The sequence below is a fragment of the Lepisosteus platostomus genome, chromosome 10 (genome assembly GCF_059453375.1).
Source record: "Lepisosteus platostomus isolate fLepPlt1 chromosome 10, fLepPlt1.hap1, whole genome shotgun sequence".
Taxonomy (NCBI): domain Eukaryota; kingdom Metazoa; phylum Chordata; class Actinopteri; order Semionotiformes; family Lepisosteidae; genus Lepisosteus; species Lepisosteus platostomus.
Window position 1 is genome coordinate 26,736,548 of NC_142620.1, and position 12,535 is coordinate 26,749,082.

Below are 12,535 nucleotides of genomic sequence, written 5' to 3' on the forward strand. Positions count from 1 at the left end.
ATCCGACCTCAGGGTTACTGGATGCCAGTGAGGTTCATCAGTGAAAACTGATAATAATGAATGACTTTGGACAAGCTGTAAACTCAAAGTACTGTATTATGCTGGTCCACATTCTTTCTAACCGCCATTTTAAATGAAAATACTTTTTGTTTTTTCTTTGACAAACAGGACATTAGCTAGCCAATATGATAAAGGAATGACTTTTTTTGCTAATTTCTTTAGCACATTTGTACAAGCACTTGGAATCTGTCCAAGCCCTACTTTGTTAGGCATTTTCTTTTACTGCAACAGACATAAAAACTCCCTTGCTTTTAACAGAGCGTTTCATAATTTCATAATTGATTTTTCATAAAATCAACGCTTTCTTTTCCGTATACCAGATATTATGGAACCACTTCAGAAGGGTGTCAGCCAGTCAGATTCCAGGATCGGTACTTTAAAGAAAAAATACACACCGGTATTCCATTTCTCCCTAAACATTTTAAGCATCGAAGTCTTTAACTAACATGTGAAATAGCATGTAAAATAGTGGTAGTTTTTCTGCTAATATAATATGGAATCGCGTATCTAAAGAAATTAATAACGATATGATTATATTCGTGTACTGCGACATTTCTTTGAAAAAATAGAATAGCAATATTATGGACAATTAATTGACTTTTAATCAAAGTGCTTTACAGGATACAAACAAAAAGAAGAGGAGCATAATGCATCTCAAGATCATAAACGACATTAATTTAGGAATATAAACATATTACTGTATGTAAACTGTACTGTATATGGCTGGTCTTGGTAGTTTAAAGAAAGAATACACACCAGTCTTCCATTTCTCCCTAAACATTTTAAGCATCAAAGTTTTATGAAACGGTCCCCAAATATGTGATTACTGTATAGAATACATTTTAATTAAAAAAAATATTTAACACAAAAATTACGCTGTTTACGTTCCTCCACCTGAGAATATAGTCCCTCGTTGCTATGCAACACAGAAACACAGCCACAGGTAACTAGCAAAGAGAGGACATTAGCTAGCCAATATGATAAAAGAATAAATTACTTTTTTGTTTATTTCTTTAGCACATTTATTTGAAATTCCATCGATTGTACAAGCACTGAAAAAAGTGTCCAATCCCTAGTTCGTCAGGCATTTTCTTTTACTATAACAGACATAAAAACTCTCTTGCTTTTAACAGAGTGTTTCATAATTTCTAACAACGACACTTATCATTCAACCAGAGCTCAAAATATCACAATGATCCTCAAGAGCACAACAAAGACTGCAGAGAAAAAGATACGTGTATCAGATACATGAGAATCCAAACTTTTTTATCTATAGTTTCTTATATACGCTAGAAGTAGTCTTTAAAATTTATCACACAGTAAAAAGTCAAAATTCTGGGGTGTGCCTATACCAGAGATTATGGTACAGCTTCAGAATGGTGATTGGCTGACACCATCTGACGCCCCTCTCATTCAGGAAAAAAGACCTGCTGATCTGTTCTACATACCAGGAAGACAACAGAATATGTTGTTTCTATTCGAAACGTGTATTTTAAACGTTTAATTAAGAAGTAAAAACCTTACAGCGTGCACAGATTTCTAAGCTGATCAGGAGGAAGAAAAATCACCCGTGTTTTGCGCATAAAAAGTGGTTATTAACTATCGAAACCTGTTTTATTTATTTTATTTTTAGCTAGATTAAGAGTTCCCGTCACCCCCATTTCCATTTAAATTGCAAACCCGTGCTTAATTAAATGTGTTTATTGATTCACAATCTGACAATGCAATGTAAATCGTTATCTTTGTCTTCTGCATAATTATGTTCACCGCTCTGTCCAGCAAATTAATAATAAACTTTATTTTATGTAATGCCTTTAAAGGTGGCTTCTCAAAGCGCTTTACAGGATAAAAACAACAATAACAACAGCAATATTGTATTTCATTGCACTTTGACAGATTGTCTTACCCCCATCTTGATTAAAATACTTTTATTTTTTCACAATCTGGCAATGCCAGACAGAATTCACATTCGCTGCAGCCAAATGGCCTTGCAGATCAGAAAATCAAGGAACAAAACAATTATCGCGCACGGGTCCTCAATGGAATTGCTTTAACTTTCTAATGCGTTGGTGTAACAGTCTGGTTGTGGCAAGCTTCTAATGTCTCCTGGGGTGCTGTACCAGCTATCAAAAAAAGATTTAAAAAAAAACTCAATTGAGTATCCTTAATATTGCCATTTTGCTATTGCTAATTGCTATTGCTACTATCTGAGTCTCTGTGTCTACATTGTTTGTAAACAAACCGGTTTCACAGGTATTTTCAACCCCCAGCCACTGTTGTTTCATCAGTTGTTATCCTGTTAAGCGCTTTGAGAATCCACCTTTAAAGGCGCTATAAAAAATAAATTTATTATTATTATTATTATTAATATTGATAATATTTTTCCTCCCAGAACTTGTAAATTGTTGTTATTGTATTTGTTATCCTGTAATGCGCTTTGAGAAGCATACTGTCCAGCATCTTGTATTTCATCGCAATTTGAAAGATCGTCTTATAATCAATTGTTGTTAGAATATCCCCCAAGAGGATATTCCCCCCAAGAGGATATAGAGGATATCCCCCAAGAGGTATCCAGGTAACAGTGAAACGGGCGTACAGTCTGGTGAGATCGCCCGTTTTCCATGTAAATAGTTCCCTGGTTCCGCACCCCTTGGTGTCACTCTCTCTCTCTTTCTCTCTCAGCGGGCTTGTCTTGTGTCTCTCTCTCGTCTGGGCGCGGGAGTGCTGCTGGCGGGTGGTGACGGAGAAGAAATAAAGCGCAGTTTTTAACTCGTCCCCAATGAACCCAAATTCATTACATTGGTGTCAGAAGCGGGAGGATGGACAGTGAACAACCGATGATGTCGGACTCAGAGAAGCGCCGGTTCCCCCAGCAGCAGGGACGACCCCTCAGCACCGCCAGTGGCCACAGCCCTTATCAGGGCAACCCAACAGCGACCTACTCAGAGGATGGGGGGCCCTTTTCTGGGTCGCCTCAGGCCGTGTGGCAGGAAGGAGATGCCAGACCAGCGGCACATCCCTGGGTACATCCAGCAACGCCTGGCAGGCCGTCCCCTCCAGGACCGCGGCGAGGTGGCATTATTTCTAAATATCTAAATATCACAACATGTGTACACAGTGATCCCCTCGGGCTCCAGCTACTGTGTAATTACACATCGATGAAAAACCGAAGATTTAAAAAAGAGAATTAGCTTTATGTGCAACCTGTGAACATTTTCACAACTGGTGGTCTTTAAAATGCATTTATTGGTTCACAATCTGACAATGCAATGTAAATCATTATCTTTGAATTCTAAGTCCCTTAATTCACTTTAAGCATAGCTTTCTCACTTTTTAGATTTATTTTTCATACCATCGTTAAACAAAGCAGGAGCGTATACTACTTCCCCATAGGATCAAACATGGAAAGGTTAGAGTAATTATTTTTGTTTTGTAAATAAGTTTGAGAAAAGTGTCATTTATACAAAAAAAGTTGCATTTAATACCGCTCGATAGTTATATTAATAGAGATAAGCTCTCTATTAAAGCTCAGATCAAAGACCAAACAGCAATATCTCATACACAGGGACTTGGTTGAGTGAATTGTGGCGCTCTAGCAGGCAAAGTTGTCTGTGTCGGTTTAACAACTCTAAAGCATACTGTAGGTAGGCTGGGCAAACGATTTTAAATTTTTTTTAAAAAGAAATAAAAAATGAGATATAATGATGTGTTCCGGCTTAACTTAGACATTGCACGACTTTAAAACCTATAAAAACAGGTTTCGAGAGTTAAAAACCACTTTTTATGCGCGAAAACTTTTTCTTCCTCGTGATCAGCTCAGAATCTTTGTGTACGCTGTAAGATTTTAACTTCTTAATTAAACGTTTAAAATAGACGAATTTCATAAAGACAACACACGTTTCGAAGAGAAAAAATCCCATTCTTTTCTCTTCCTGTTGTGTGAAACTCATCAGCAGGTCTTTTTTTCCCAATCAGAGGCTCTGAAAATAGCGTACTGCCCACTGCGCTCCGTCAGAGAGGGGCGCGGCACCGAGAGAGGGAGGAGGCCCGGAGCTCTGCAGTACAGAACGAACGTTCTGCTGCCTGGAGCGCTTATGGCAGCAATCGCGTCTGCATTTATAACTTAGTTTTTAAAATTAATCAAGCAATATGAAGCATCTCTTTTTACTTTTAAGTCCCTTAATTATCATTAAGCACAGCTTTCTCACCACTTAGATTACTTTTTGATACCATCCTTAGACAAAGCAGAAACTTGTTGTTCTGTCTAATGACATTACAAGTGGAAAGATTACAGATTTTAATCGTCTTTAATTTTGTTACGTTATACATTTTAGAAACGTTTCATCCATACAAACGCCACAAAACTGTTCTCAATTGTATTTCTGAATGGTATGTTACACTAAGTTCACTGTTTTAAATACATCTAATTAAGAAAGTTAGGTGTTAGCATAAACTATTAGCAATCAATAATATTAAATTTAGCACTGTAATAAGTTGTTGCACTTTCCCCCGCATCTTGTAAAAATATATTTTCATTGTTGAAATATACATTAAATCTGACTATCATATAATAAGTTAAATACAAAACTAAAGAAAAAATAGGGTTAAATATAATTCAAAATATTTTGCTAACAATGTTTACTGTTTATGAATAATAAAATGTATTAACTAAGGAGTAGGATGGCACAGTTGTTAGTATGCTTTTTGATTTGTTTCTTTTTCATAAATACAACAGTAGTACCTGATGCCTCAGTGGCTTTCAAAATTAAATTATGCATGCAAACCTGTGAACTAGAAAGATAACTAAGATATCCATCCATTTATAATGGTGGCGAAGTGGTTAGCATTGCTATCTTGCAGCACTGGGGTCCTAGGTTCAATTCCTGCCATCCTGTGTGTGTGGGGTTTACATGTTCTCTCTGGGTTACATGGTTTTTCTACATATGTGTGATATGACTCCCTCTCGCACTCCAAAACATACTGGTAAGTTAATTGGTTTATGGGAAAACTGGCCCTGGTGTGTGTGTGTTTGTGTCTGATGGACTGGCGCTATGTCCAGGGTGTATTCTGCCTTGTGTCCGTTGCTTACTGGGATAGGCTCCAAATCCTCTGTACTGGATAAAGAGATTAGAAATGGATGGAAGTAAAGGCACTGTGCGGATGGAACTATACACGGTGTTAGAAACCCACCATGAAATGGCAGCATCTCACTGAGAATAAAATATTTTATAGTGCTGGCTTAAGGAAACAGCCTTTCCACCTCTCTTGCACATCAGTATCCATACCTAGTTATTTAAACAAATTGCCTCTAATTATAAACATCTTAATATGCTGGCTCTGCGGATCCGCATCAGCTATGTTTGCCCATTCCTTCAATTCATGTGCATCCAACACACAGTTCAATGCTAGTAACTGCACAAAATCTAAAATACAATCCTCATTTCATGTAAACATACAGTCTGTTAACTTCATCATCTTCATCAAAAGTATGCCTAACCCCATTAGGAAGTGTTCTTGTTATCAGTGTATTCCTTAGCTTTCCCACAATTATCTTCTTCTTACCAACATCTCTAGTCTTTTATCCTGCAATAACTCAGCCAACACTTAAATCCCCAAAAGCTGCTTGTATTAATTTCTTTAAATCACAAATATCATGTGTAAATACTGGCCATTTAATACTCTGCATTGTGGAATAATAGTTTATTTTAGAGGGAACTAGAGAAACTAAGAACTAGAGAAATCAAGAAAGGCTTTTTTTCTAGAATTAATAAATGCACATCCTGTTCACTGGGGAAATTAAATCCACACTGAGCAATCTTCAATATGTTCAGAATATGACAGCGAGAATCCTATCAGGGATGCATTACACCTGTTTTCAAGTCCTTGCACTGGTTACCTATCAGGTTTTTAGTCAACTTCAAATTCCTCATCCTCATTCAGTACCTACAGTATATGGCTTATTATCTGTCTACTCCCCCACCTTTGTTCGTCTGACTCTGGTCTTCTAGCTGTCCTCAAGAACATCTACATTCTGTGGGTGACAGGGTCTTCTCTAGCTGCACCCCAGAGCTCTCAATTTGTATTCCCAGTGATATCAGTCACGTACCCTGAGTGCATTTAAATCTAACCTCAGAACCTTTCTTTTCAGAAGACTTAGTGTCTGTATCTGCTTCATTTTCTAATTTTGGTAGCACCTCTAACTGCTTGTCTATCTTATATGTATTTACTTTGTAATCTGTGGTCCTTTTATCTGTTTTTACATCTACTGTATTGCTTTGAGATGCCACTTTTAAAGGTGATATATAAAATAAAGTTTTTTATTATTGTTATAGAGAAACATGATCAGATTTTCACTGGTTCAGAAAAAAAAGATCTAAAGTATACTAGTTTGTCACTCTTTTCATTCCCTTTGCTAAATGACTTTTCATACTAATTTGATCAATCTAACTGCCAGTTTTCTGTGCTTTCTCTATACTGCTAGATTTGCAATTATTCTGAAAATTTTCTTCTTGAAATAACTCATTTCTAAATACCTTTTTCACTGTTAACATCTTGCAGCAACTCTGCGACAAAATATACACTCTGACAGTTCATCCTGCTACCAACATTAAATAAAACAAATCTTAAGATTTCTATATTTATGTCTTTATTTAGTGGTTTCATTAGTGACAAAGGCTAAACTTCCTTGGAAAAATGTCTTGTGGAAAAAACTGACTTGCTTTAACAAAATATGTTTACAAATCCTTTCACCTGGCAGTTTACCTGAATGCCCAACTATCTGAGAAGCCCTCCATGAAACCATAGTTGCTATTAATTCATTTAGCGCTCACTGACAGAATTGCTGTTTTTTATGCATGCTAATTTCTGATTCCTCACTCTGTTTCATGTTTATAGATAAGACTTTATTGATCGCGAAGGGAAATTGATGTACATGTTCATGTACATGATGAACATGTTTGCATGTTCTTTTGTAACATACACCTTTTTGTGATTTTTTTTGTATATCTACGCAAGTGTTCCTGCATCCCTCTTCTGCACTATAGGCATGGCTTTTTTTCTTTTTGCTCCATTTCTAAAACTTTTTGCTCATGTGCATTTTTGTATTTTTTTACACCTCTAGCACTTTAACGTCCTGAATTTTCATTTGCCTTAATTTGTAGAATTAATTTGAGTTTTAGCCTTAAAAATCTTAAGTTTTCACTATCTTTTGTTTCTTGTCCTCAACTGTTATTATTGATCACCGAATTATTGTACTTGATATGACTTCATTCACCCTTTCCTGAACGTCTATGACAGAAAGAGAGAGTGCTGTTTCTGGTGCGATCTTTTGCAGCTGGCATTTCACTGTTTTAAACGAACAAGAAATTAGATTGCTCATAAATCACTTATTCTATATAAACACAGCGTAATTGCCCTCCGAAAATCCTCTTTTTCTTGTTCGTTTTAGAGACTTGATCGAAACTGATTTTAGATGTCAGAAAGGATTTATTTTCTCTGTATTTCCTACATTGCTTTGTTGAGATTTAAACTTTATATTTAGGCTCAGATTTTAACTATAAATCGTACACTAATTAATAGCAGTAAATACTGATGTTTTGCGCCCTCTTACCACAAAAATATATATGTTTTGTAGCTGGGATGAACTTTATTCCGTACGCGTAGCTACTGCGATTCGGACACGGACGGTTAAACATGGCGGCAAATCAGGCACCCAGAGAGGGGGGGGCGTCTTCTCGCCTCCATAACTAAAATGCCAAATAGGAGTGGCTTAAGCGACATACACAGTCGTGTAACTGACAGTTTGAGGTAGCCTATCGTGCAAATTTCGCTTTGTTGCTGATACAGTAGGTTAAGCTTTCGAAACTCTGCCCCAAAGTCATGTGACTGATTTTTCGCCCTGTTTCGTTGGTTAAACGCAATGATCACAAGCACCACCATGGTAACTGGGATGTGTAGTTTTTAATTCCGTTTGAATTATAACTGTACGTACTGTCTTCATATTTGGCCAGGGCTTTAAAGAGAAGGCGTGCCGAAAAATTTCGGTGCCATCGTCTCCGCTTTAAAGGTACCCCTGTGCTGGAAGAATTTGACCTCGGAACGTTTGCCCAGCGTACTGTAGGTTTTGTTAGACCATGATCATCTTAGAATTTTTGATTAAGCTGCAAGTTTTTTTAATTTTATATACACAATACTGCTGACAGCAGGAAAATTCCCCATGCTTTTACTCAACAGATTATTAAAAACAGCACCAATGGTGTTTAAACCGCTTTTTTGCACAGAAGACTGACACAGCTTCGCGCTATGAATTTATTTTTCTAAGAGAACGTTTCTCGCCACATTCTACTTTGAAAATACCTGTGAAACCAGTTTAATTCGTCACAGCCAGCACTCCCGCAGAGAGTGATGAAAACCACTCAGCACCAGGTGAATGCACATTAATGTTGGACTTTTGGGCTCAGGTGGATTTGCGCCCTACAGTTCAACCTGTGGTACCGCTGTGTACTGTACATAAATGTGTTATTTTGAAATATAAAAAATGTCAATATACAATATAAACAATGTCTTGTTTGGAGTTGGGGATATTCTGACAACAATTGATTTAAAGACAATCTGTCAAAGTGCAATGAAATACAAAATTGTTGTTGTTATTGTTGTTTATATCCTGTAAAGTGCTTTGAGAAGCCACCTTTAAATGTGCTTTATAAAATAAAGTTTATTATTAATTTGCTGGACAGAGAGGTGAACATTATTATGCAAAAGACAAAGACAACGATTTACGTTGCATTGTCAGATTGTGAATCAATAAACACATTTAATTAAACACGGGTTTGCGATTTAAATGGAAATGGGGGTAACGGGAACTCTTAATCTAGCTAAAAATAAAATAAATAAAACAGGTTTCGATAGTTAATAACCACTTTTTATGCGCAAAACACGGGTGATTTTTCTTCCTCCTGATCAGCTTAGAAATCTGTGCACGCTGTAAGGTTTTTACTTCTTAATTACACGTTTAAAATACACGTTTCGAATAGAAACAACATATTCTGTTGTCTTCCTGGTATGTAGAACAGATCAGCAGGTCTTTTTTCCTGAATGAGAGGGGCGTCAGATGGTGTCAGCCAATCACCATTCTGAAGCCGTACCATAATCTCTGGTATAGGCACACCCCAGAATTTTGACTTTTTACTGTGTGATAAATTTTAAAGACTACTTCTTAGCGTAGATAAGAAAGCGTAGATAAAAAGGCTTGGATTCTCATCTATCTGATACACGTATCTTTTTCTCGGCAGTCTTTGTTGAGCTCTTGAGGATCCTTGTGATATTTTGAGCTCTGGTTGAATGATAAGTGTCGCAGTTTAAATCATTTTCATTGTTGGAAATTATGAAACGCTCTATTAAAAACAAGAGAGTTTTTATGTCTGTTATAGTAGAAGAAAATGCCTGACGAACTAGGGATTGGACAGTTTTTCAGTGCTTGTACAACTGATGGAAATGTTCAAATAAATGTGCTAAAGAAATTAACAGAAAAAGTCATTTATTCCTTTTTTCATATTGGCTAGCTAATGCCCTGTCCTTGTTAGTTAGATCAATTAAATGCTGTGGTGTTACTTTTTGTCAATGAAAAAGTAAAGTCTTTTAGTTTAAAATGAGGGTTGCAAAGAATGTGGACCAGCGTAAGCTGTAATACTGTAATACTTTGAGTTTACAGCTTGTCCAAGGTCAATTCATTATTAATACTATTAGTAATATAGTAAGTCAGTAAAGACTTTGATGGCAACAGCTGAAATGCTGTACGTGAGAGGTTGAGCTTTATTAACTCCACCTTGCGGAAATTCCGGATACTATTATTTTACTTGCGGTATCATGCGGTATTATGAGAGAATATATGGTATTAATATGGTATTATACGGTAACTTGAGTAACACTGCGACAAGCGTACCGCATTATAACACGGTATCGCCCGCTTATTTGGAATGGCTGCATCTGTATATCATTACACTTGAGAAGTTTGGCATTTGATTGACAGGTTTTTTGGGGGGTCATCACAATCAAAATCTAAATTGCAATCTACTTTATTGTCCATATACAGTGGACATTTTCCTTTGACCTCACTGAAACAACAATAAAAACAGTGGATGTCCGGAGTACATAAATCAGTGGATTTTACAGATGTATATAATCAATGTAATACAAATAATACAGTTTTGCCCAATTGGATACACATGTTTCTCAGAATACAACACTGGTTTTCCCAAAACTATATACACAAATGTAGTTCAGGTGGATAGCTGCGTCAGCATGCGTAGGCTGCAAAGGAATAAGTAATAGGTTTATTCCATGCTTAAAAGAGAAGAAAGAAAACACGTTTTAGAAGGCTCCATGGCTGAAACGTTGTGTTTCTTTCTTCTCTTTTAAGCATGCTATATACACAAAGCCCATTATCAAATACCACATTCTCAAAACATTAAACACACAAGTAAAAACTCACTACTAGCTGTAAACCTCACACAGCCCTCAAAAGCAAATAATTCAGTCAGAATAACACACACATAAAACATATCTGTAGCTCAAAGTGAGCACCTAATAACACACTGTGCTTCAAAACACAAAATTCTCTCATCCAAATGAAATATTAATGAAAAAAAACACACAAAACCAACCACTACAGAATAACCTCAGTTTATTTACAGATACAGCCATTTAAAAGGCGCTAAGTATGCTGCATTCGAATGCCGTAGGTATGGCACAGCATATCGCATTATACTGGATGCAAATTAGATTATGATAATAGTATCTGGAAGCACTTTGTAAGACCTTGTGAAACCACTAGGTGGAACTAATAAAGCTTAACGTCTCATGTACATCATTTGAGCTGTCGCCAGAAAAAGCCCGGATTTTGAATCCCGGTCACTGCTGAAGGAATGTCATACGTTTTTTAAAAGCTAACAACTTGCTTGTCTTTTAGCTTCCTAACTGCTTATAACCCTGGCAAGTGGAAACATATCAGGGGACATCTATAGGTCAGTGGAAAAATACAGCTCGTGTCTTAAATGTAGTAAAAAGGGAAGTCGAATATCTTGTTTTGCGAATGTAAGCAATAACAAAAGTCTTAATAGGGAGTTGTTTTTCTCTACCCGAGCTTGACTAAAAACAAATGATTAATTTTAGGGATTAGGTAATCTATGTCAAAAGTAGGAAGATTGTCTGTTACTGTGTATAAAAAGCGCTGAGCAACGTCTTTCGGAGAGATTACCTTTTGCAAGCTTCTCTCCTGTGTGCATGTGAATAAACAGCTCTTCTTTCACCAACATCCAAATTTTGTCATTTTAATGTATCTTCAATTGGCACTGCGAGCAAGGTCCTCTTAGCTGAGGGTAACTCCTGTTGTTCAGTGGAGAGAAAAAGTTAGGCACCGCTACTAAATGTGGTAAGGACTATTCTTTTCTAAAAAGTCCCTTCTCCTCTCCACACTACTGAATGGGAGTGTCTCAGTGCTGTAGTGAAGACTGCAAATGATTGGGTGTTGGTGATGTGGGTCTGTTTGAGGTACCTGTGTGACTGTGCAGTAAAGCCAGGACTCCTATGGTTTTTGTAGGGTTTTGCGGGGCACAGTAAAGCCTGGGACTCCACCGGTTTGCGTTCCAGGTGTTGCGGGGCACAAGTAAATCCAGGATTCCACCGGTTTTTGTCCCAGCTTTTGTGGGGCAAAGCCACATTTCTGTAGTTCATGCTGTTGTGGCCTCCCTGGTAGAAACCCCTGGTGCTGCCTGGGCAGTGTAGGGCTGTGCAGTAAAGCCAGGACTCAACAGGTTTGCGCAGTGTTTTGCGGATCAGGGCCGAGGAGTCGCTCTGTCATGCCTTAAGGGTTTAAGATGAGTTGGTGTAGAGCCAAGTTAACAGAGGTCTCTGACTGGGTGTCAGAGAAAAAGAAGTTAAAAGATGTAGAAGAAAAGCTGAAAAAGAAATATGGTCTGTTTGATGGAATGTGGACAGAACCAGGATGAAACAATAGAATCGGGTGCAAAGGCACAAGTTTAACAAATAATTTACTGAAATGAGATGAAGTTAAAATGAAAAGAAAAACAAAAGAAGAAATAGAACGCCTTAAGAGAGAATCTGGGAGAAAGGTAGGAATTAGTGTAGAGAGTTTTGAAAGAGCATTACCCACCGAAAACAGATTGGAGAAAAGTAACAGCATGTCAGTAGAAGGAAAGTGAGGATGTTTCAGATTTTACAGAATGGTGTGTAACTTTATGGATAGTATACTCAGGGTTAGCCAATGAAAAGGAAGTGAATGAAGATGCTTTCACAGTAATAAAACAAACTGACTTGAGTGGGTTAAAATCTGATGTTGCCAAGAATGTACAACTATGCTTTCCTGATATTACGGGGAGTGGAGACAGATTTGATTTGATAACTCATGAAGCATGTATGCAAAAGTGCCAGCGCAGCAAATGGGAGGTAAAAAAAACTC